Genomic DNA, 24,963 nt, shown 5'->3' on the forward strand with positions numbered 1-24,963 from the left:
GTGCTCATTAACATTTCTCTTGCTGATGTGTATTATTAATTAAACTAATTTTTATTGCCCTGTAAGTGTGGATGGTGCTTTGCAAGCACAGAACATAACCTGCTTGTGTCCCGGGGTTTCTGGAGTGTGTGTTGAGCCACGTGTGAAATGAGAGTCTTGGAAAAACTGACCAGGAATGTTGAAGAAAGGTAAATCTCTGGGTTTTCTTTTCTTTTTTCCCTCTTGCTGAGCAGCTGCCTGGTTTTACATCTGGTGGACGTGGGGCTGTGTGGGCAGAGGGCTGAGGAAATGCCCTCTGTGCAGAATTAGTGCAGGCAGATAATGAGACTTAAGTGCAAGGAGAGTTTGCAAGCGTTGACCCTGCATAAGACAGAAGATTACACAGAGTGGAGTATTATATTAAAAAGAGTTTTGGGACCTGATCCAACCCCACAGAAATCAAGGAGGGGTTTGCCATCAGCTGCAGTGGGAGCAGCCTCCCTGCAGTGTACCCAGGCCCTTGGGCAGTCAGCAGCTTAAACAAAAGAACTTAAGCAGTGTCCAGGCAAGGCTGGTTGACATTTTGCTGCCTGTGATGCTTTCCCCCTCTGTAAAAGAGAGGTAATATTTTTACAAAGTTCTAAGGCCTGGCTTGGTATTAGAAGCCTTTAACTGGAAGTGTTGAAGAAGTGCCAAATGTCAGTTTTTAGGTGTACAGATTATCCTCCCTGAGGAAGAGATGGTGAGTTACATAATGTTCACTGTTTTATGTGCTCTGGTTTCTGCCTTCATTCTTTGAGACCATTTCTAGGCCTGATGAAGAGAATAGAAAACTTCTTCTAAAAGCACTTTGTGACATATGGACTATTTGTGATCAAAGCCAGTGTGACTCTGAATGTCCAGCACCTCTCCTTTGGGCTTGTGATAGCAGCATCAGACTTCACCTTGAAAATGGGATCTGTGATCTTTCATACATTCTTATTCCACTCCTAAATTAGGCTAATGCATCCTGTTCCAGCCGAGGCAATTACTAACAAACCTGTGCAATTATGGCATCCACTGTACAGACATTCTGTGCTCCTTGCTAGGAAAAACCCACTTTTAATAAACAAATCCACTTTGACAACCTGTCAAGGACTTTTCTAAAGCAAAATTGAAAGTGTCACCTAAGTGTCCTTTCTTTTTTGTTTTGTTTTGTTTTCTTCAAAGTGGTTTTGCAAGAGCACAGCAGTTGCAGCTGGAGGCTCAGACCTGGTTTCTCAGGGCAGGGGAGTGGAGGAAAGCAGGGAGAGGATTAAAAGGGCTGCATCACCCCACCAGCATCCCCTGCCATGGGCTGTGTCCCAGTGCAGGATCCTCCTGGCCACAGCCTGGCTGTGGCTGCATCTGACCTTGCAGAAACCCTGGGAAAAACTCTGCTCTTTTGGTTGATTCAGCTGTTTTATTATTTTAATTATTTTTTTTTTGAATGATAAAAAGATCTTAATATTTAGGCATGAATTCTCAATGCTTTCTTTTATTCCATTCGTGACAAACCGATGTGGTTGCAGCCTCTTGCTCAGCCTGGGTGGGATCCACTCCAGTGTGGGCTGCAATCAGAAACTCAAGGCAGATCTTAAATCCAACTTAACATTCCTGCTCCAGCAGATCCACTTGTTTGGCTCTGGGCACAAGAGTGGGAAGGAGAGTGTTATATTGAGTACTAGAAGTTAAATTGAATGGAAGGAAAATCAACCAGGGCTGTTTTTTCACTGCATTATGAGAGCTGTGTGAAGGTTTGGCCAATGTAGGCCAAGAGTTGTGTTAGCTGGAAATATCCCTGTGTGTCGTCACCCAAGGAGGAAAGGCAGGAGGAAAGAAAGGGTTTCCTGCCTCTGTCAGACCTGTTCCTGGGATTTTCAGCTAGTGTGTCTCAACAGATTGTGTTTCCATTGTTGTCTGGAGACTGATACACACAGGCCACCTCTGCAAGTGAATTCCCAAGGATATGAGTAACTGCAGAATCCCAGAATTGCTCAGGTTGGAAGGCACCACAGTGGATCTTCTGGTCCATTTCTTTCTCCAGGAATCCTTGAATCAGAATTTTTGTTGATCTCCATTTGAATTCAGGGGCTGCTTTCCCAAGTGTGGTTGCAGAGCTAATCTCCCCACAGCCACTGCCCCTGTCTGGGGGCTGGGTCTCCTCCTCTGAGCTCCCCATCTGTGCTGTGGCTCTGAGCACATCTGTCTCTCCCCACAGGAGGAGGCTGTATCACATCCCTGCCTTCTGGGCTGGGCAGCAGCTGGGAGGAGCAGTTAACACCTCTATCTTTTCTGCTAGATCCTCTGAGTTGCTGATGTGACAGACAGCAGCTTCTCCAGGGATGTAGGGCCCAAAAATCAGATTAAAAATGAGATCTGAGCTCTCCTGCCCTGGCAGCTCCCCAGGAGTGTGCTGAGGGATCTGCCTGTGGCTTGGGGTTATTTGTAGGAACACAACTGGATGGGGGAATGAGCAGACCCAAATGGGGTGGAACAGAAGCACAGCTGTGGTGCTGAGTGCTCTGCTCTGGAATTACCTAACGCAGCCACACAGGTGGGTTTTGCTCTTGCAAACATGAACACATCCCAGTAATAATTACTGATATTCCAGAGCATTCAGCATTCCAGGGAGAGCTGTTTGTCAGTGACACAGCAGCTCAGATGTTGGGAACAGGGCTGCACATCCCAGCCTGGATGTGTGGGTGGGTGTGAGCCATGCCTCCATCTAGGAATGTGCCTTGTGGGTGTCTGGTATGGGTTGAGTGTGGGTGCAGTTCTGCTGGCAAAATAAGCCCTCCTGAGTGAAAAGAGCTGCTTCCATGGCATAAAGACCCCTTTGGATGGGCTGCTGCAGAGCTGGGCTTTTCCCAGCCCTCCTCAGCAGAGCAGGGAAGCCAGGGAGCAGGAGATGGAGGATGTTTTACCATAAGCTTTTCATCCATGAGCCCTTGGAGCTGTAGAAATAACCACTGACAAGGTGATCGTGGCAGTTGCTTTGCATGTTGAAAGCAATGGCTATTAATTAAGGTTGTGTTTGTGTAATGATGATTTCCAGACTGAACCTCTCTGTGTGAAGACACAACCGTGTTGGTATCAGCACATTCAGGCTGCTGCTCATCACACGAGTGTGGTGACCAAAGTCCCTTTGGTTGGAGAGCATTTCTGTTGGCCTAACTTTGAATAGTCTCAACAAAACCATCATGTATAAAGGTGTCTTTATCAAAGATGGCTATAAAGATGCAAAAATTGTGGATAGACCAGTTTTCATGCCCTTGGGTTAATTTACTTTTTCACATTATACAATTTCAGCGTTTGTCATTCCGTGTGATTTTAGTTTTTATATTTCTCTGTATTTTTTCATTTGATAGATCAAATGGGGAACAGGCTATTTTGGAATGGAAAAGCTGGACTGTAGATGCCAGCTGAGGTGAGGCTGGACCATTTCCCACTGGGAACGGGACATTGTTGGGCAAAGCAGAGGAAGGCTCAGGGCATGGTGGGGGTAATGATTGTCCCAGAGCTGTGAGCAGGCACAGAGGAGACATCTGAGCATTGATACTGGGCTGGTTTGGAAGGTCACAGTCACAGTCACGTGCTGGCAGGATCAAGTTGCAGCAAAAGCCTTCAGTTTTCCTGAGGTCTGGAGTCTCCCCGTGCGTTCCGGCAGGGCTGAGCACGCAGGGCTTGGCCATCTGTTCCCAGAGCCTCTCGGTGCTGGAATCCTCAGCAGCTCATGTGACTTCTCCACCTTTGAATTTTAATCCAGAGGGTGGATAAATACTGCTCATCCTCTTCGCTGCTTGGTCTGTAACCTGTGCAGGTGGTTCCAAGGAGGTGAGGCCAGCTCTGAGCCAGGCTTTGAGCCTTACCTTACCTATCCTTGTTAGCCAGCTGCTCATTTTCATAAGCCACCCTGAGAATTTTTGTCTTCATCAGCTTCACTAAAGCATTTGCTTAAGCTTTGAAAAAAACCACCCAAACTATTATTTTTGTTTTCATGCTTCAAATCAGACACCCCCAGGTCTTCCCCCCCCCGATAGTGCTGCTTAATTTGTCTGAGTGGTTTGTAATCCTGTGCCAGGAAGGTGTAAATGTCTGTGTAGCAAAAGTGACTCCTGCAAGGGGCTCACTTTTCTCTCAGAGCCTTCTGGGAGTTGTTGGCAGAGTTAACCCAAGGTTAAAGCCACTGGTGGAGGTGACAGAAAGACCAGGTGCAGTGGGACAGTTTTTGTTACGTGAAAAAGGATCCCCTTAAACAATGTTCCTTTATCTTGAGAGACAAATCAGAGTTATCAGATCCTTGTGACCAGTGCAGGGCAAAACAAACCCATGTGTGTGTGAGTATGGGATCTTCTGAACTCTTCCAAAGCCCTCCAGGGTGGGGACTGTGCTGCAGCAACCACAGACCTCCATGGGTTGGTTTTGGCAGTGGGTTATGATCACTGATGTTTGCTGTCTGCCCCCTCCCCAGCTCCAGTGGGTGACAGCTCCAGTGCCCACTGAGGGCACTGCCCACACATCTTTGGTGCTGTGTCTCTGTGCTGAAGGTGCCAGAAGGGACAAAGGCAAGTCCCTGAATCAGTCTGCTTTGAGGATTATTATCTAAATCCGTGTTCCTTGCAACCACAAGAGCCACTTTGATAACCCCTGCAAGGTGCAGTGGGATCCCATTGAGAGACTGATTGTGTCTACCCAGCCCAATGAAAGTTCTGGAATTTTACCTAAATTGGATTTGTCCAGTGAGAGGAACTCTGACCACGTCTCCTGCTGCAAAGGCAACCTGCTGGACATGCAGGCAGGGATTTGCTGTGCCCTTACAGAAAGGTCTGTCCCTAATTCCTGCCTCCCTGCACTCAATGTCAGCTCTGTGCTGGGCATGAAATAATGGATCATGGAGAAGAGCAGTGCCCTGCTCAGTCATGGGGCTCCTGATAAGAAGCAGACCTGGAGCTGCTGTAATTCCTTACTGAGATGATCTACTTGCTGAATTATCATTCTGCCCACCAGAAGGATTGGAGATGGCAGTTTCCCCGCTCTCAGGGAGGTCTCTTGGTCCTATTTTACATTCTTGCTGTCTCCTTGATCACATCCTCGGTGGGGCCTTGGAGTCCTTTTGTTCTCTGCTCTAGTTTCGAGCATTTTTGTTGCTCTAGCAACACTTTCAGCCCCAAAGCAGCGGGATCCTGGTGCTAACACAATGCTGCATTTGAAAGAAGGAAGCAGAGCACGACAGGTGATCTCCAGCTTTTGTATGAAATGGCTGTGCCTTGAGATGGGAGGATGAATGGCAGGTTGTGATATCTTGTTGTCTTGAAGCTGGCATTGTTTTTATCCTAAAAGGTGAGAAACAGTCATGTGTTGCTGCCACGTTTGTGGTTTGTAAGGTTGCTGGGTTGTTTTCCCTTTGTGGAGTGTGACAGCACAGGTTGCAGTGGGGCTGTGCATCCAGGGAAAGCAAGGCCATGGCAGGCAGCATGGGAGCAAATAAATAACATTTTCTGTGCTCAGCAACTCCAGCAGCTTTGCAGGCTCCTCTTTAGAGCCCTGCTACCACTGCACTGCCCTTACACAGCGTGGATGCACTGACCTGCTCTCCATCTGCTCTTTGGAAGGGGAAGGAGAAGGGTCTGTATTTTATAGCAGAAAATTGCAGGTATTGTTTGAGAAAAATTTTGGTAGGCTGCAAAACTGAGGAGCCCAGTGCTGCTCTGCAGTGTGGTTTGTGGGATCCTGTCAGCTGCTCTGGCATTTTGTGGCTTTTCTATAAATGGTGAGAGAGATGCAGGAAGATGCATTTACACTTCTGTTCCTCCTCCTGAGTGCTCTCCCATGCTTTGCCACGGTGGTGCAGATCAGACTGACAGTGTAAAAGCCACCTGTATGTGCTCTGTGGGTTAGAAGAGAAGAAATCCTGTTCAGATTTTGGGCACAACTTCCCACAGTTTCCTGCTGTCCCAGCCACTGCTGAACAAAGACCTGAATGTAGCTGGAGGTGAAAACCTCAGGAGGCTCCTCCTCAAGAAGTCTGACCCAGCTGGCAAGTAAAATTAAAGTAATCCATTATCTGCTGCCTTTCACCCAACCTTCCCTTCCAACCTCCCAGACCTCTGAAAGGTGTTGAAGGCTGAGGACACTTAGAATGTGTTCTGAGTTTTGTGGCAAATGGAGCATGAAGAGGGAGTACCAGCTGTGGGATTGATCCTGCTTCCAGTGGGTCACTCTTTGTTATTTAGATATTAGGCTCCAAATCTTGTTTTTTCAAGCTGTTGTGGTTGGGGATGCTCAGTCTAAGCAGAGTTATTTAGACATTGCTGTTCTTTTAGGCTGTTTCCATGACTTGTGCAAGAACCTATGGATAAACAGTGAAGGTCCCAGAGCTTCCAGTGTCTGCAGTACTAGATAGAAGGTTACCATTGGCATTGCAATGATGGATAGATAGACAGACAGATAGATAGATAGATAAAGAGAGACAGAGAGAGAGAGAGAGGGTTGCCATTGCACTGGGCTTGCATTCCAGTGGTCTCCTGCAAATTATATAGGCCAGTTTTATCTCTTTTCATATAAATGAGTCTGTAAAGGGAGTCTGCACTGGAGGCATAAAGTGCCTCCATGAGTTTTGGCAAGGCTGATTTTCTCCTCTGTTGCACTGTTGGCACCACAGGGTTTAAGGCATTGCCTCTGGGTCCCACTGAAATACACAGGAGGAGTTTTTATATCATGTTTAGGCCATGAGAAAGCGAAGAAATGCAATTCCTAAGATGGAATGATTAACTGTACACCCAGGGTACAGAGGGCACAGCAGGGGGATTAGGAAGGTGCCATGGATTCACTGTCATGGTGCTGTTAAACCCACTTTTGTTGGTGTTTGTTTGAGGCTCCTGGTGAGCAGTGAGGTGGGTCCAGGGAGCCAGCTGGGAATGGTGAGTGTTTTGGGAAGTCTGCCCTGCTCTGCTTCTTCCCTACAAGTCATTCTTCAAAGGAGAAGGGTTTTCCTTCCTCCTCTCTCTCTCTCATCATCTCCATCCAGCTGCAACTCAACGTTGCTGCTGTCAGGTGAGGAGCTTGGGGGTGGATTTCAGCACATCACAGAATATCTGCTGCCCTGTAAATTAGTGACAGCCACCACAATGTTCTGCAGGAATCCCTCTGACCTGGCTGCTCTTCCAGCCAGTTTGAAGGCTGGGTGGGTTTCTTAAATGATGATATTTTAAAATTTGAGAACAGCTTTGATTTATTGACCTGGTGCCTCTCTGAGTCGAGCTGTCTGGGCTGGCATCTGCAGATAAGAGGCTGTCGAGTAATTGCTTATTATTGACTGATTGCCAGCTCGGGCTGTTTGCTTGCAGGAGAATCAATAGCAGTCAATCTTCAAAGTCTAAACTCTCAGGGAGTATGAGTGGTTTCCAGATTGGGAATGACAGGTCAGGGTAACTCCGTATCTGATATCCCACCTTCCCTCATGGGCTCAGTGCTGCGATGGAGGAGGAAGTGCAGGACATGATCTTCCTGCATCGAGGCTCTTTCACATCTGCCTGCTTGGAAGGCTGGGGCTTTTCTTTGGAAGGATTTTCAGGGTCAGATGCCACGCTGGAGAAGCTGGAGCAGCCTGAGCAGCACCTGAGATCCGTGGGAGGGAGGGCAGGATGAGTGCAGCCATCAGTCATCAGGTCCTGGAAGGATGGAGCTGGAGCAGGGAGGGGTGGCTGAGCAGCCCCTGCTCTGGCACATCCAAACCAACCAGTTTGGATGCTTTCTAAATAAAACAAAGCGTCTATTTTAATGCATGGTAACAGAGTTTTCCTTTCTGTGGGTGCTTCTGTTTAGGTGACAACTGAGCAAAATATCCAGTGTCACCATAGGTTTAATCGTTCCTTACGGAGACTGTCGCCATGGTGAGCGTTCATTGTCAAACGCAGCCATAGCCCTTCTTTAACACTATCCTGACATCCTGCCTCTTGGTGGATTCATGTGTAGGGCTTAAAACATAAAAGGGCCCTCATGGCATCCAAGACACTCAAGACTTTTCAAAAAATAAATAAATGTTTGGGTGGTTGTGGTGGCTGGGGTGGTGCTCGGTGCTGGATCTGGGAAGCAATCTCACACCTTGGGCTGCAGCCCCCTCCGGATTCTCCCCAGGATCAGGGGTTGCAGTCTGGTCTCTACATGTCCTAGACTCAAGCTGGGTTTAAAACTTGAAATAAGAGCCTTTGGGGGGAGGGGGAGGCTTGGATCTCTTTCAGCTACAAAGAGCAATTAAGCAACAGGACATAAAATAGATAAATGGGAAGGGGAAAGGGCAGAACCCTGGAATATGAGAAGATGAAAATGGAAGAAACTGTTTCTACAGTGTATTTGTCCTTGATTCTGGAGCTTTATTTTCATCAGGAAAGCTGAGGTGCATCATTTGGGATGAGGGAGAAATACCTCAAATAGAGCAGTTCAATCTACAGTGGTCTAGAGAATGGACAAGATTACTTGAACAGCCTTGTTTAGATACTGGATTTGTTGTCTACCAGCAAATCCTCATTTGCATGGGTCCTTAATCTGTGGAGTTAAATGTGTCTCAGGATCTGTTATCAACTGTGATGCTGAGTTGAGAACTAGATTTTTAAAGCTGTTCCTTTTTATTCAAATGTTCCCCCTTCCCCTCCCCCTCTCCCCACACCCCAAATTATCCTCCTGATTTTCTCTTGAAAAGCAAAGACGAGCCAACAAGTGATGCAGAAGGAAAATCTGCCCCGTGAGAAGAAGCTATTTTTGACTTCAGACTCGGTGGGTGAACTGTCCACCAGCTCGTAGAGAAAAGCCAAGGTCAGACATTTCAGACGTGTGTGTCGCAGGGAAACCACCACCCCCCCTCCTTCCTGAAAAGGGCACATGAACGTGGAATCCGTTGGAGGTGGAGGGTTGGGCAGAGACCCTTTGTGGAACGCTGGGAAAGGGGTTTGCCCTTGGTTTGGGGGGCTCTGAGCTTTGCCCGTAGCCCTGAAATGGCATTTCCTCATGTCTGCAGCAGCCCTCACTCATGAAATGGATGCAACTGCTGAAAAAGCTCCCTCATGAGCATGCTCACTGGAAGATTAATCCTTTAGAGGGAGTTGGAGAGTTAAGCTACTGTAATTTCTCTGCAGTTGGCTGCAGTAAACAACTGCTCTAAAGACACGAGGAAAAAAATTGACGGAGGTATATGGCATTAATGTACATATCTTTTTGTGTTTCTACTTTCAGGTTGAGGGCTTTGAGAAAGGTGGTTTTTGTTTTTTGTTGTTTTTTTTTTAACTCGAAGAGCCGGGGAAGAGGGATCTGTGTAATGATTTTATGGGTGACCTTCATGTTGTGGTTTCTTTTTTTCCTCCAGGCCAAAGTAATCCTATTTCCGTGCAAGGCCATACTGAGGCTCGGGGCTGGCTTTGAGGAGCTGGGGTAGAGCACCAGGGTGGTTTGGTGTTGAGTGAAATGATTGTAGGAGGTGAGGCCTTGCTGCTCGTTGAGCTGTGTTGGCAGAAGGCAGCTGAAAACCCCTCGTCCTGTTTAGTTGTGATCAGAACCCAGTGGGACTCGGTCTGTCATGCTTCTGTTGGAAGGGAAACGTGTGATGGGATTAGCTTTGCCTACAGAATAATAGCGTTTGTTTTTTTTAAAGTATCATTTTGCTCCCCCTCCTCCCCATGCCTGAGGAGCTGCAATCCTGTGTCAGATGGGGGAAGAAAAACAAGCGTTGGGCTATTTTGGCTTTGCTTTGAAGGCTGATCACTTGTCCTGTGTTGAGGAGGGATGCCCTGCCAGCCAGGTAAGTGTTGCAAGCACACGGATTGTGTCCAGGTGAAACCAAGCTCCTTCCTTCCCAACCCCTGCTCTCTGGGGGCATCCTGGAGGAAGGGAAACCTCTGATAGTTCCTGATGATTGAAGAGTGTTTTATCTACTTGCTCCACAAGGATTTGCCATCCTTGATGCTTTCTATCAGCTCCCTCCAAATCCAGCACAAGCCATGGAGGGCCAGCCTGGGGGCTCCCGGCGTGTCAAGCAGAAATGTCTGGGTGACTTGATTTTTGTCAGGCTGCTTGAGCTGGGAGAGGCTCCCTGACCAGGGTTTGTGTCTTTACCTGCTAGAAACACCTAGTTAATCCTTGGGGCTGGTGAGGAAGTGGAGGTGATCTGTCAGCTAAACTTGCCTGGCTTGGGGGGGAGCGGGGAAGGGGACGGGTTGTTCTGTACCTGAGTGGGATGAGTCGCTGTCCTGGGGCTCGGGGTTGGAGATCAGCCCTCAGCAATCCCCCAGCACTCTGTGGGTGGAAGGAGGGCACACCCTTCCTCCTTCCAGGAGGGAACAATCACGGGTGCACCTCTGTGCCGCTGCAAATCCCTGTGTTGCCTGGCTCTGAGAGTAGTTCCTGGTGTGAAATTTGTGTCCAATGGCATTTGTGGGGAAGTGGCTTCATGTTTCCTTGGAGTGCTCTGAAGAAGGGAATAATAATTCAATAATTTAACAAATGTCAGTGGCTCCCACCAGGTTTGTCCTGAGGTACCTGTCAGCTTCCAGGTGGATGCTAATGCTGCTGGATGAGTTCAGGAGGGCAGTTCTATCACAGCCTTGGCTGAGCTCGAGATGCTGCAGATTTGAGGAAAATCTTGCCACCCCAATGTTGAGTTTTTTTTGCTTAGTCCCTCCTTTTCCCCTCTTTTCCAGAAGCTCTGGCTGGCACAGACTGTCTGTTCCGTGGATGGATTTAGGGAACATTGGTGGCTGTGTGCGTAGGGGGAATAATTAGCTACCAAATGCAAATAGATTGTTTCTTGCTGTTTCAAAATCATCATAATTTCTATTGAGGATGGGTTAATTATATCTTTATTTTGATGGGTGTAAGGGAAATGATAGAGATATAGCAGTATAAATCTATATAGGGAGGGATGTTGTTGTCAGAATATTGTTTTGGAGATGATTGTGAGAACAAAGACTCGTGTCGTGGAGGACCATGGTTGTGCTGGGATTCAGTGGTGCTGCATCACTTTCTCAGTGGTGGAGGAGTGTTTTCTCTTTCAGATTTTTATCTGGTGCCAGTGACGTGTCTGTCACCATGGCAAGGGGTTTTCAATTCAGAAAAAAAATGATCAAATTCTGGTTAAAGCGTGTTTGGTGGAAGGGCTGGGAAACAGTTTTTTTGGAGAAGCAAAGTTGAAAGCAAGAAAGTTAAAAAGAAACCTTAAAAATCTATGATCAGGGTATAAGAAAAATGCATCTTTAAGCTGATGTGTGTAGGTGGGGGCTGCTTTGCCAGGTCAGGGCCCAGAGGTGCCGTGGTACCAGGACTGGGCCTCACTGAAATGATTGTCCCCGAGTCTCCCTCTGGGCCATCGCTGCCTTTTCCTTTTGCAGTGGTTGATTTTAGAGAGCCTGGATCCATCATCTCATTCTTTATTGCAACCTCACTGTGAAAAGTACTCAAGTTCATCCCTGGAATGGTTTGGACCAGCTTTAAACCTTTTCCTTCTCTCTCCAGTACCAGGGTGGGAATCCCCACGCCAGAGAAGGGGGGAAAGGCTCAGCAAAGGGACAAAGGTGACTCTGTTTCCTTAGTGCCACAGCTTTTGGCTCAAAGCCAGAGGGCAAAGCCCTCCTCCTGTTCTTGTTTGAGAGTAAAATGGGGAAAAGGAGCTATTTTCAGTGGCTGAGGAGAGCCCCCAGCATGGAGCACTGGGCTCCAGCCTTACCAAGCCTTCGGTGGCCTGGGGTCTTTGTGCCTGTGGATGGGAGCAGCTTTTGTGAGAGCCTCATCCCAGAGCTGCTTCCCTCCTGCACAGGGCTCTTCTCCTCCAAGGAGACATTCAGCTCCTCCCCAGCAAGCCCTGAGACTGGAAAAGTCTGGAAGGAAAAAAATAGCTACAACCAAATTTAATTTCTGTTGGGTTTAGTTTGTGGGTGGGTTCTTGGGCTCTGCTGGAGGAGCTCTGCAGATCCCAGGCAGTGGGCACCTCACTCCCCTTGGGAACCCCCAGTGCTCTGGTGTGGCTGAGCTGAGTGAGGGTTCTCCAGCCCGTGGAATTGTGTCCATGGAATTGGGAAGGATGGGCCACCTCTGCTCCTGCTGTGCCGGCTGTGGGAGCAGCAGCCCACAGGGAATGGGGGTGCTGGGGAGGAGGGAACAGCCAGTGCTCAGTCTGGAGTCACCTGGGGAGAGCAGAGGTGTCACCCACCCAAAGACCTGACCCTGGTGTTCACTCCCATGTGCTGTGGGTCAGCATGGCTGGGGCTGTGTGGGCTGTGGGACATGCAGGGAATGCAGCTCAGGGGGTGCAGCACAGGGACTCCCGGATGCTTTCATTGAGATGGGTGACTCAGGCTTTTCAGGAGGATTCACTGTTGAATTTACACGTTCCTGTCTTCAGATTTCTGTGCAAAATTCTGCCTCTGTGGCCAGTTTTGTCTCTCTCTCCACCAGCATAATGTTGTCCAGTGGAGGAACTGAAACCTGAATTTGGGATTTGCTCACCTCTTTGGTATCGTTGCAGCCCAGGATTGTATTCAAAACAGAGAGAACAAAATGGACCTGAATCTTATTTATCTAAAATACCCTCATGCAACCCTGGCAATCCCAGGGAGGAGAAAGGAACTGCTGGGTGATTGTATCGAAGTCCCAGTGTTTAATAACCAAGTGGTGACCAAAGCCTGGTGCCTTTGCTTCTCTCCCTTCTAACTGCCTCAGCCAACCTGTACTCAATTGGCAGTGCCCTTAAGACCAGACATTATGATATGAGCCTTGTAATTATTTGTGTGATGAGCCCTCTCTCTGCAGAGACGCCGTGGGGAAGGGTTTGCTGTAACGTGCAGCATTTCTCCACCTTCAGAGCAGTTTTATCTCCTGCCTTCCTGACCATTTTCAAATCCAACTCATGGCTGCATTTTGCCTTCCTTAACACCCTACCCCCCTAATCCCTGAGGATTAGTGAGGGAAGTTATGAGCACGGGGGAAGGAGCTGCATTTTTTAACCTGGCTGTGGAATCACTGGAATAACTCCACAGGGTGGAGGGGACTGAATGCCCTGATCAGCACAGAGGGCCTGGTGTGGGTTCTGCATGTGAGAGAAGCAATGGGGTATGTTGTGCTTGGAAAAATAAGGTCATGGGGAAAGGGAAGATGGAAGAAAAATCCTGTTTTAAAGACCTGAATCCACCTGCAGGGGAGAGGTGGAATTAAACAGAGTGAGGAGAGAGCAGAAATGCAGGAGACAGGGCTGTAAGGAGAGGATAGGGAGGGAGGGATGGGATGGATGGATGGATGGATGGGGCTCTGGTGAAGGAGGCTGGGTTTGAAGGTGCTGGTGTAGTGACTTGGTGGCTCCTAAAAAAGACAAAAAAGGCAAATAAGAGAAGAGGAAACAAACTGCAGGTGATTCTTGAAGCACCATCTAGTCCATGACCTACTTGCTGCCGCAGTGCCGTGCAGCTGGAGCAGCAAACAGAGGAATGGCTGTTCCCTGTGGGAAGCACGGGGTGCTGGGACATGCAGGGGCTCTTTCCAGTGGTGCCTCCTCCAGCCCCTGTGCTGTGGCTGTGCCTGGACACCTGGAGCTTGTGGAGGAAGCACAGGGAGCAGTTTGAGCCATGGATTCCCCTCTGGTGCCACAGCCATGGAGGGGACAGTGCTGGATCCTGGAACCAGGCTGGGATTTATGAGCTGGCTTAAACCTGTGGGCTCCTGGATGCACGAGCTCCTTCACCGGAGGGATGTGGGGCTCTGGGCACCTGACCTGTGGGGGGACGTGGCTCACCCAGACACCATCCAGAGAGGCAAAATTATTCATCCCCAACCTCCTCATAATCCACCACAAGCTAAAAGTCTCCATTCTCCTGCTTCTGCTCTTTCAGAAGCCCCCACTGACCTGATCATTCTTAATCTCGTGTTATTTTCCAGATCATCAGTTTGATTTCTCAGTACTTTTACAGTCCTTACTGTTCCCAGGAATCTGTGCTTCCATCAATTATCTCTTGTCGAGCCTGTAGCAACCTTGAACCACAGTTTCCATCCTATTTTTATAACTCTGCTTATTAGAGGAGTCCTCCAGAAATAACTGCACAGTTCTTACCAAGATATCCCAGATTTTTCTCAGTAAACAATAACTTCATCTCTTGCTAATACGAATTTGAGGGCTCTCCTCTTCCATTTGTTAACTTCTCCCTCTGGGGTTTGGGAGTGAAATGCTTTACCTTTAACTTAATTCATGTATGGAGGTGTACATGTGTGTCCCAGGGTGTCAGATCCTGCTTTAACCACATTAATTGTGGTGCTGAACTGCCAAAGGCTGGTGTCCAACAGTGGCATTGATCAGACAGTTGCTCTCCTTTGCCTCCATCAGCATTGAATATACCCCTCCTTTGCTTGATTTGAAACTGGTTCTGATGTCTTCTACACTGTTGAAATACAGATAATTTCATTAACCTCCACAGAATCAATGTGGATTTACTCGTGGCAGAGCCTTGGATGAGGAGAGGATCCTAAAAGGCAGAAACTTGTTGTTGTCAGTGCTCCAGGACATCTTTCCCACTGGCACCAGGGCTGTGTTGAGCTGCTGCAACTTTTCCTTGGTCAAAATGAGATTGGGAAGTGGCCTTTGCATCTTTTTGGAGGGCTGTTTTAAGCTGCTATGTTAAATTATTACATAAAGTGGCTCTCAGAGTGTCTGCACTGACAGGCCTCCTCCTGCTGATGCCACAGAGGCAGTGATTTGTGAGTTACCAGCCCAAGGTTAACTCCAAAACTTCTGCACTTCCTTGGCAAACTCCATCCAAGAAAATCTTTTCTTTGGGAAGGAAAATGAAAAAAAAACAAACCCTGTCCTCTGTTTTTCATAAGTTGTGAATTGTGCTCCTGTTTAAGCTGATTATTTTATTTATTCCAATAATCCTCTCTTCCAGAATAAAAGGAAAATTAATTGTCTTCCTATTTCCATAATGGTTTGCCCTTCAGACATTTGCCAGGCAAAGTGCTTAAAACCCGAAATGAAAAGATGGGAAGTGTTTAAAATCATTGAGCTACTGTAGGAACATGTTTGTATTTAATAGGGTGGTATCACGCAGTCCCAGAGTGTTATTTGCTCAGGGTTCTGTAGGATTAGGAGGGAGCTTTTTGGCTTCTGCCTATGAAAACAGGGTCAAGCCTGCTGTGGTAGATAGTGCAAGTCTTAGGTGGATTTTTCTAGCAAGATGGAGCTGCCTGCAGTTGAAACCCTAAAATTATCCAGCATTAGTGGGGAGTGTTGTCCTTGGGCTTCGTGGTGTTTGTTTGCAGGGACAGTGCCTGGACAAGGACTTCCCTTCTTACAGGTGTGATGGGACAAGATTTTCCCTGCAAGATCCTTTTGCTGTCACCGACCTGGCTCTTGGCTATTTTTAACTCTGTCTGGCTAAAAAAAAAAGATACCTGATTAATTTGGGAAAATGCTGGAATGTTTCCTTAAAAGGCTCCGAAGTGATGCAATATCCAGTGATGAATCTCAGAGCTAAATGAGGGCTTTGGTGGCTGCGTTGGCTGAGGGAGGGAGTTTGGTGTTTGATCAGCCAACACACTCATTTTCCATGCCAGGGCTGCTCTGGTGGGGCTGGTGTGGGAGCACTGGCACAGCTCCAGGTCTAGGCCAGTGGTGAATCTGCCTCCTGCATTTCCAGGTTTATCCCAACAAGCTTGGAGAGCTGGGGCTGGCTGTGCTCCCAGGGGGGTTTACACCGAGGGCGGGTGAGGGGAGAAAGCCCAGTGTGGTACAAGCAGGAGTCTTGTGTCAGGAGTGGGGGTTGTTGCCCTGTCATTCGTGTCCCCAGGAGTCTTGCACATCCAGGTGTGGGCTCCCAGGCATGGGGACAGCAGGGATGAAGCTCATCCCCACTGTAGTCAGGGAAAAACTGCTGGCACCAGACCTGGATGTGGCCAGGAATGAACCGAATTCGTCATCTCACGGCACGGGGACAGTGTCCGTGCTGTGTTTCCACACAAGAAACCACATGGCAATAAATTCCTCATATCTGTCCTATGTTTCCCTCTCCCTTTGTGTGAATTTGCTCCGAAGGAGCGGAGTGTAATCCGTCCTGGGAGACAGAAGGGCAGGAGTTAATTCATTTTCCTGATCTTTCTGTAGCTCTTAGTCCAGCTCACAGCAATTTGTGGTACTTGGCCGCTGCAGTAATCCCGTCAGGGACCCACTGGGAGAAGGCTGGGCACAAAGGACCCGTGGCCCCTGGGTGTTTCCATTAGCTGAGGAGCACATGAGATCATCTCTTGCACTTCCAGCCAGGGTTTTGAGCTGCCACCTCAAGCAGGAGAACAACAAAGGTATCTCAACCCCACCCAGCTCCAGGAGACCTCCGTGCCCAGGTGAGACAGCCCAAACATCCCTCAGCACAGGGCAGGGAGGGAGACTCTCCTGCTTAGGCTGGGCTCAGGGAATATGAAACCAGGTGTGTGAACATCCTCCTCAGGTCTCACCTGCTCTGCTGTGCACACAGCAACCTTTTGTTTTCCTTTAAACATCATAAACCCGGCAGGGGAATTCATTAACACGAGTCCCCACTGACTTTGATTTTGCCAAACATCGACTTCAAATCACTCTCCCTCCTCTTAATGGGAGAGTTCCCTCTCTCCTTCCCATTCAGACATCCTGGGAGGGTGTAGATGTAGGCTGCAGCACAGACCTGCCCAGTTTTGTTCATTCTCTAGCTGGTCTGGGTTGGTATTTCTTGCTGTTGGTGCTCTTGGCTCGTGTGTTGCATGGGAGAAGTTATCCCAGACGGAGAACATCCGTGTGGCCAACTCCTGTCTGTTGAAAGCTGCTGCTGATTTCAGTATTTTAGGCTCAGTCTCCTGACTCACAGATGGAGCTGTATTCCCAGCTAGCACACACCCATACAGTTCATTGAAGGAGGTGAAAATGCTCTAATTTGCAGCAGTTCTGGCCCTGCTCCGTAGGCAGCTCCAGCTCTGTGTGCACGACGTGGGGAGAGGAGCCTGAATTTCTCAGTCACGAGCTCCCGTGTAAAATAGCTCTGTGCTTGCTATCGTGGCTGCCAGAAGGACTTTTGAAATGGCAAAGGTTGTGAAATCGTGGCAGGGAATATTGGAGGCCGGAGCTGGGCAAGAGGAGGAGCTGCCCCTTCCTACAGCACAGCCAGGACTGCAAAAATGGGCATTCATGGCTGTGTTTTTACAAGGAACCTTCCTCATGCTCCAGGCATTCCATGTGCCAGGCAGTGACCTGTAGGCCACTCTCAAATGACAGGAGTTCTGTGGACAGAGCCTTTGCTCCTGCTCTTTGATGGCTCTGTGCAGCAGGAGCTGTGTTTGGTACCTGGGGGCTGGTGCTGCTCCCGGGAGACAACACAGCTTCTGAAAATTAATAACTTTGTTCTAATCACCACCACCGTGCTGAGAATCTTGTCCTTTTGTCTTCTGTTCCCTGAGGGAGTTTTTGCCCTTCCTGGATCTCATCCTGATCTCTGCTTGGGAAAACAAATCCCAGACTGCTGCTGGAACCAGTTGTTTGATGGGCTGGATCACCTATGGTGGTGGCAGGGAGGGAAGGAACAGCAGAGCATTAAATGTTTAAATGTTTTGCTTTGGCTAAGGGCACCCAGCCTTCCTTTCTCTGTGTCCCCTGTCTAGCTGAAGGGAGGGAGGTTTATTGTATTTGGCTGTTGTGAAACACTGGCACAGGCTGCCCAGGGCAGTGGTGGAGTCACCATCCTTGGAAGTGTTCAAAAAATGTGTGGATGTGGCACCTGGGGACATGGTTTAATGGTGAACATGGTGGTGGTTGGACTTGATGATCTTAGAGGTCTCTTCCAACCTTAATGATTCTGTGATTTTCTCTTGGTCTTGTGGTGAGGAGTGATTATTGCAGGGCACCAGCAGCCCTTCCTTCCTCTCCCCTCCCAGCACAGCAGGTTGGATATTGCACACACATGAGGTGGGTTGAAGGGCTGATAGATCTCCATCATTAATGAGGAGCCTGTAAATGAATGTTTAACACCGGCAGGATCATTGTGTGTTCTGCTCTTCCATCCTCTGGAGCTCATAGGAAAATCCCAGACTGATTTGGATTGGAAGGGACCTTAAAGCTCATCCAGTTCCACTCCTGCCATGGGCAGGGACACCTTCCACTAGCCCAGGTTGCTCCAAGCCCCGTCCAACCTGGCCTTGGACACTTCCAGGGGTGGGGCAGCCACAGCTTCTCTGGGAAATCTGTGCCAGGGCCTCCCCACCCTCCCAGGGAAGGATTTCTTCCCAATATCCCATCTAACCCTGCCTTCAGTCAGGTTGAATCCATTCCATGTCCTGTCACTCCCTGCCCTTGTACAAATGCTGAGAAGGAGGTGCTGGAAGGTCCTCTGCTCATGCAGCTCCTCCTGGTGAGCAGCTCCCTCAGGAAACCCCCTCCCAGTCCTGCCTTTTGGTGGGAACACCTTTTTCCCACTGTCCATGGAGTGGCCTGGTCTGGCTGGTTCTTCCATTGGGCACCTTCGCCGGTGTCCTGGGGTGGGAGCAAAAGGCATCTTGAGATGGTGGTGAACCTCAGGTGGGAGAGGAGTTCACAATACCTGCTCTAGAAAGCTACATCTGTGTAAAAAAACCACAGCTTTTTCTCTGGGTTTTGCCAGATCAATACTGTTGTTTGCTTTGAGTGTCATGTCGTGTTGTGCCGCTCCGTGGTTGTGGTTTCCTTTCTCCCAGTGCACCTGGAATGTCACAGCTCTCAGCACACGTGGTAAATAGAAAATCTGAGCCATCTGTGAGCTCTGGGGCTGGGGGTGGGGAGGAAGGGGAGGAGTTGCTTCCAAAGATCCGGTTAAAAATCAAACTGCTGGATTCTGAGTGGCAGGTCAGCTGGAGCTGCTTGTCTCTGTTTGCTTTTCCTTGGGATTTGGAAACCCACACAGGGCCTGGATGGTGCAGTAGTAGATGGACCTGTAAATTTGTGATGTTTTTTGTTGATCCTTTGTCTAGGGAGAGAACTGGACTAATATATATACATACATGTATTTTATATATTTATTTATTTATGCAAGTCTGTGCGTTTATATATTTTATACATCAAATTAACTGAACAATCTTTCCTCTTACCAAGTCACTGCTGCATTTTGAAGCAGGTGGAAGAGTTGCCGTGGCTGCAATGATGTTTTTTTGGGCCTTTTTGAGGTTTCCGGGGCTCTAATAAAAAGAAAATATGATTTAGATCTGGGGGGACACCACCCCCAAACCCCTCACCCCCTCCAACCAAACAAATCTTTATCACATTTCCAATCTTCCATCTACCCCCCCAGTTCCAAATGTGCTTTTAAAAGAGTTGCAAATGCTTGTTGGCATAGAAACTGCAGGATGGGAGTGAGGCATGCAAATGTAAAAGGAGCCATTCTGCTGAGCAACATGGCCTGAGCCTCGGCAAAGCTGACTGAAATCTTTCACTGAGGCAAAGAAAACTGTCCAGATGTTGCTTGAATTATAATGGTGCTAAATATTTCATTTTTTTTCCCAATTTGCACATAAATCCAAAAAGGCTTGAAATGCTGGGAATGCAGCTCCGATACCAGTGAGCTTTCTTTTCTTATGAAAGAATTCCTAGTCCAAAAATATTGCTAAAATGTGTTTGGCTCCGAGCAGTGCCAATTCCTCATTAAAACATGTGGATATTTCTGTGGTTTAATCTGTTAGAAATGCAGTCAGGATCCAGTTATGTTAAATTAAGCAACAGTATTGGCCTGGATGTTGTTTGAGATATTAAATGTGGCAGTCGGAACACCAAGCAAAATGTTTGCACATTTTAATCGCTCCACGAGCAATTTTTAAATGTTTTATTCCAAGGAGTGCTTAAAAACTGTCCCTGCTCTCCTTGGTCTGCCTCCTTCCCCATGCCAGGTGCAGCATCCCTGGGATGGGATGGGGATGGAGGCATGGAGTGCCAGCAGGATGCTGCTCCCTCGGAGCAGTTTTTATCCGTGGTGTGGAGCTCATGGATACACCAGTGTAGGCCTCCAAGATCCTTGCTTGGAATCCAAAAAGCCAGCGTGGCCAGAGGCGTGTGTCACACTGGACTTGCCCTAAAGAGGTTTTTCCTGCTGATGCTTGGGGTTTCCTAAGGATTTCCTGGGACAAAACACCTCTGAAGTTTCCCAAAACACCTCTGAACTTCCCAGGCTCGGCAGCTCCTGGGTTGTCTCCTGGTTGGTTTATCCCTGTGCTGGTGGCTGTGGTGGGAGGGTCCCTTCCCAGCAGGTAAGGCCATGGATTGCATTCCCTCTTGGGCTAACTGAATATTTATTTATTATTCTGTTTTTTCCCAACTCGTTCGTTGATCAAGGCAGATCCTCTTCTTTCTGCTTTAGTGCAGCCATTCCAAGGAAGGGATTCACTGTTGGGAATGCTGGATGGGTGGCACAGGGAGCCATGGAACTCTGCTTGTGCCTTGGGACACCTTCATAATATACAGGATGTAGAAAATATCCCTGTGGGCAGGTTTCTGATGAAGTTGGCTTTAAATTTGGACACATTACAAAGGCACTTCTGTGGTGGTGCCTTGTTCCTTGTTTAAGGTTAAAAATGAGGGAATATGAGCAGGTTTTCTGAAGTCTTTGGTTTTGGGGCTCTGTGAATTGTGTGGCAGCTTGTGTTGTATCAAAACATGCCCAGAGCAGGATGGTTTTGGCAGCACCTGTGTGTGACTTTATAGCATTCACACCTCTTTGTTGTCAGACATCAAAAGGGCAGCGCAGAAGCTCAAAATTCAACCAAGTTTGACTTTTCCTTTTTTCTTTTCCTATTCAGTATAAAGTGCATGCTTTTCTGTGGGAGAGCTTTGCAGCTTTTAAAAAAAAAAAAACCCAAGCCAAACCCTGAAGCTTCAGTGCAATTTTCTTTATTATTTTAATTTAAAGAATAACTCTGTGATGATAAATGGGGTCTGTTAGTGATCCATGATGGAAGAAAGCAAGTGAAAGCAGAAGGCACAGTGGAATGGAGGTCATTGCTGAAAATACCTTCTGCAAAACCAAAGGGCACGTTGGGGAGGGAAGGGAAAGGTCCAGAGTTGGGAGGGAAATTTGGTGAGGAGGGAGCTGGGGGAAGAAGCTTCAGTGCCACCACCTGTTCCACCCACCAATTTTATTCTTATTATTTACTGCAAAGAGATGTTCCTCTTCGTTTTTGGGTTGGGTTCATGTTTATGCTGCACTAATACTTGTTTAACAGTTCACCCTACACATGGGATAGGGGCAACTGTGTAAAACCTGAATTTGCTGACGAGATCTGATATGCATTTGATAGATAACTAATAACTTAATAATTAGTTAGTTAGGCAGGACAAGGTAGGCCAAGCTTGTAGGAAAATCTTAAGTCAGTTAAGCCTCACTGCTGCCTGTACCTCGAGGTGAGCAGCACCAGGGTCTTTGTTTTTAAACCTGCCCCAAGAGGGGAGTGTGAAAGGATTAGAGAGAAAGAAGTGGGATGGAGAGAATAAATTAGAGGCAAAAGAAAATACAGGGATTAAAAACATGGGAAGAGAGCTTGAAACACAAGAGGAAAAATGGCCTGGATGATGAAGCATTGAAACATGAGGGACTGGGTGTCTGGGCATGTGAACAACTGCAAACAGGGAAAAGTGATCCCAAAAATATTTCCGGGGAGGCACTTGGGTGTGTAGGCAGGGAAGTGGGAAACAGGTGAAGATGGCAAAGGGGTTGAGAGGCAAGTGCTGGTGATCTCTGTCCTTTATTCCAAACTAAAAAGTGATACAAAAAAGTCTCCTGAGCCCTGAATATGGAAGGGGTGATGAGTGGGAAGGACTGGCCCTTCCATTCTCCATGGGGAACGTCTCAGATGGTCTGTGGTTGTGATGGGGAGGGCAGTGCCCTGCCAGGCTGAGAAACCTGATTTTGAAGGTGGTTGGACCCTGTGGGTGGTTGGAGGGAGAGGAAGTGGAGCATGAGTGTACCTGGCTGATGGAAGAACAAACCACCTCAGTGGTGTTCCCTACACCTGCCTTGTGGTTGTGTCACTGCCCTGCACTGTCCCCAGTGCCCAAAGTGCTGTGCTTGAACCAGCTCTTCCAGCACTCCAGCCCAGTGAAGGCAAAACAAAGCATATTTTGACCTCTGTAGCTAATTTAAGTTAATTTCTCCCATGTATCCTCCCTAGCAAATCAAGGCAATATAACTGTAACCTTCATGTAACCCATCTTCTGGTTTTAGCACAGACACGGCTTTTGCAGTGAAGGCAGAGCCTCCATTTAATTCTCAATTAGCTGGTGAGAAGGAAATCAGCTGTGCTCTGATAGACCTTGTGTCCCTCACAGGCATGGCAAGGAAAGGCCTGAGCTGGGTGGAGTTTGGGTCTCGATGAGAAGTTTGGCTTTCACCTCTAGAAAAAATACATGAGGAAACCTTTGCTGGGTTTTGTGATGAGACACAGGCTGAGCTGACCTGGGTTCTGTCAGGAGCTGGTTGTAATGCAGCTGTGCAAATCAGCACAGCTGGATCCATTGGGAAGCAGCTCTTTAAAACAAAAGGATGGCAGCAAACTTCCTTCTTCCCAGGCAGAAGGCTGACTGAAGGTGAAGTCAGCTGCTGAGTGCAAGTGTGACAGGGATGGCGTGAGGGATAAGAGCCTGGTAAAAACAAATGGATAAGAATCCCTGGAATTGCTGGACTTGGTTACTTTATGTGCACTTCAATGTCCTTCCTCCCTCACTCAGATCCGAGCAGAAGGTCCCATTCATGAGCATCCCTCCCAGCAGAGTTAGTCCTGCTCTATAAGCACCTAAGGCTGGTATTTTTTTAGGTTGGTGGGTACAAACTGCACCATTGCAGGAGGATTTGTATGTACTTGTGGGCTTTTTGCTTGTGCCTTGCAGGGGATGCAGCCTTGTCTTGGGTTTTTATAGTTTAAAGTCAAACTTTGATTTATGACATCCATTCAATCCCCTTGGGAAAGGGCTGGGCTTAGATTACAATGGGATATTCAGGGCTTTACAGGACCTTCTGCAATGCTTTTCTCAGGAGGGAGAGGAAGAAGAGCATTGGATGCAGTTGGAAATGACGGGCACTTTGGGTTGCTTTAGAGTTGATCCTTGATTCTGTTCCTTCTAAAAAAGGACTCAGGAAAATAAAAATATTGGTGCATATGGTACATCCCAGCATATTGACCTGTAAATATCCACCCTTGCGGGTTTTCACACCATGTCAGGAAAGGGGAATATCACAAATACTCCAGTGGTGGTGGCAGTACCTGAGGGATTTTCCCTTTATATCCACCTGGGACAATGTCATTATCGTGGTCAGAGCGGGGCTTTCCCTCTCCCTTTCTTAAAGGAGGGAAAAAAGCCACGGAGCAACTCTCCTGCTGGGATGGGAATATTGCCTATTTGTGCTCAAGGCTTAGAGCCATTTGTGTTTTTATCAGGTGTCTGCTGATACCTCACACCTGCTCAGGGAACACAGGACAACTGTCCCAAGGCTGGCTGGGAAGGTCCCTCTCTTGCAGCCTCGGGACCTTGCTTGGAGTCTGTCCCCTTTGTGGCAGAAGAACGGGGCAGGGGGCGTATCCAGGGAAAAGATTCCAGGGGATTTGAGAAAGGGCAGGTTATTTTGAAGCAATGTTTTGATGGGGGCTGCTCTGGAGGATGCTCAGGACCCAGCCCTGTCCATACCTGCGGCTCCAGAGGCTCTCCCAGAGCTGCGTCCCCCACACTCTGTGAGAGCTGAGTGTGCTGAGGAGGCAGTGCAAGAGCTGCTGAAAGAGCTGAGTGATGTTTGCCAGGTGCTGCAGCAGCTCTGGGCTCCTCTCAACCATCTGGGGAGGGCTCAGCCCTCAGCCTGTGCAGCGCAAGGAACGTGCTGTGGTGACTCTCTGCAGCACCTTCCCTCCCCTGGCAGGGCCTGGCTGTGCTTCCTCAGCTGCTGCCTGGCAGGGAATCCTGGAAATCTTTTTTGCAGGGCCACATTCTGCCCCTCTGGCTGCTTTTTCTTGGCTTGTGCATGAAGACAATGCTGCAGTTCCGTTCCCCAAGTGCAGCAGGAGTCATTAATCAAAGCTCAGTGTGCTGCTCTGGGGCTGGGTTTGGGTTTGAGGACAGTGCCAGGGACGATCCAGCTGCTCATAAACTTCATGTGAAACTCCAGATCTTTCAGCTACCAAGCAAATGTCTTACAAAACTCAGCTTTGCTTCCTCCAGCAGTCCTTGAGTTTGTTTAATTGAAGCTCCAGAGTGATCCAGGCTGGAATTTGGCTTCCTGTTGCAGAAGAAAAATGCTCAGGATTTTTTTTCCCTATTGCCTGTCTACTTTTATTTTATTTTATTTTTGGTGTTATCACTGAACCAGGACCAACCACTTCTGCTTGTTATTTGTCTGGGGTGAGGCTGCATGAGAGTGGAGGAGAAGCTTCCAAAGCTCCATGATGCTTTTGATGTGCACATTTGGATTCGGGAGATCAGCACCAGGAGGGAGAGTCTGTGCTCTGTACAGAGCACTGGAAGGGTGAAGCCCTTTCCTGTTCCTTGCATAATAAAAATAATGCAAATGGTCTTTTTTCAGTGTGCAGAACTTCTCCCTGGGAGAGTCCTGGAGAATCCTTTGCTTTGCTTCCCAAACAGGTTTTAGTTGCTGTGGCCAAGAGTGGGCAGAGCAGGAGAGGGGCTGCTGGACAGACCTTCTGCAAGGCTTCTCTCTCCCTGTTCTCTGGTTCATGGCTCTGTGAGCTGGTGGTAATTGCAGCATTTTGTGGTTTGTTTGGTTTTCTTCTTCCTGGTGTTTCACTGTATTTTGAGTCTTTCAGTTTAAATGTTGACAAAATGAAGCTCTGTGCCTCCTTTGAGGCAAGTGAATGGGTATTATCCAGAGGGGTGGGAAGGGGGGGAGAATTGGAGGGAAGTTATTTTTGGAGTAGTGGTTTGATTTTTGATGTGAAACCGGTGCTTTATTTTCAAGTGCA

The 24,963-nt window shown here is 48.1% G+C and overlaps 1 protein-coding gene across 8 annotated transcripts in view; it reads left to right on the plus strand.

Moving 5' to 3' along the window:
• Positions 1-24,963, plus strand: part of EHMT1 (euchromatic histone lysine methyltransferase 1) — a 127,109-nt gene that overhangs the window by 10,789 nt on the left and 91,357 nt on the right. For 5 of the 8 annotated variants that reach the window (XM_027687552.1, XM_027687564.1, XM_027687554.1 and 2 more), the window contains exon 1: positions 9,771-9,790. The exons of 2 other annotated variants lie outside the window; for them this stretch is intronic. The gene's annotated coding sequence lies outside the window, so the exon portion shown is untranslated. Of the gene's footprint in view, positions 1-9,100; positions 9,184-9,770; positions 9,791-24,963 lie in introns of those variants that run through there. One more of the 8 variants, XM_027687560.1, reaches the window with a different exon arrangement.

Source organism: Neopelma chrysocephalum, unplaced genomic scaffold (genome assembly GCF_003984885.1).
Source record: "Neopelma chrysocephalum unplaced genomic scaffold, ASM398488v2 Primary Assembly neopelma1_74, whole genome shotgun sequence".
NCBI lineage: Eukaryota > Metazoa > Chordata > Aves > Passeriformes > Pipridae > Neopelma > Neopelma chrysocephalum.